Source organism: Octopus bimaculoides, chromosome 2, assembly GCF_001194135.2.
Source record: "Octopus bimaculoides isolate UCB-OBI-ISO-001 chromosome 2, ASM119413v2, whole genome shotgun sequence".
In the NCBI taxonomy this organism is placed as follows: Eukaryota; Metazoa; Mollusca; class Cephalopoda; order Octopoda; family Octopodidae; genus Octopus; species Octopus bimaculoides.
Window position 1 is genome coordinate 125,701,447 of NC_068982.1, and position 713 is coordinate 125,702,159.

Sequence of the window (713 nt, forward strand, 5' to 3'; positions counted from 1 at the left end):
CTGCTGCAAATTAAAGATTTTCAACTTACTTTATATGAACGTAATTCACTAAGATAATTCATTTAAAGTTATTAGCTTCTTCCAGATACTTCCTTTTGCTTTTTTTTTTGTGGCAATAAGGGCGTAGATGCAATGCAACAATTATTCCAGTTATGCCATAGATATTTTCTATATCTCGGCTACTGTAGTCATCCTGTTATCCAAACAAATCCATCTAAATCTCTAGAAACTTTAACACGCTTTAAGCTGTTAGCAAGTAATCCAACAATAAAAAAATTAAAAAAGCTAGAAATTACTTGAAACTGGTAATCTTTCGGAAGATTGTACCATTCTGGCAAAAACCGACTCAGATGCATAGTGAGTTTCGAGTTGGTACAGATCCCTTAATGAAGCCAAAATGATTACCGTTAGAAAAGTATTACGTTTCAAGTGTACTGATGGCGGTAAAGCTGCTAATTCTACGATTTTACAGATTGGAAAGTGAATAGAAATTTACGAAATATCAAAGTAGACACATGGAATTGAATTTAGACAGCGGAGCATGTGGGCACTTCCCTAAGTCCAAGTCGATAGCGGTCACAATAAGCAATCTTAATTTGAGAAAAAACATTTTCTAGCATAGTCGAGAAAATAATCTCGTCAAGCAGTAACATTTGCTATACAAACCATTGTGGACGGTTAATTCATACTTTGAAGCGAATTGAAATTTTTAT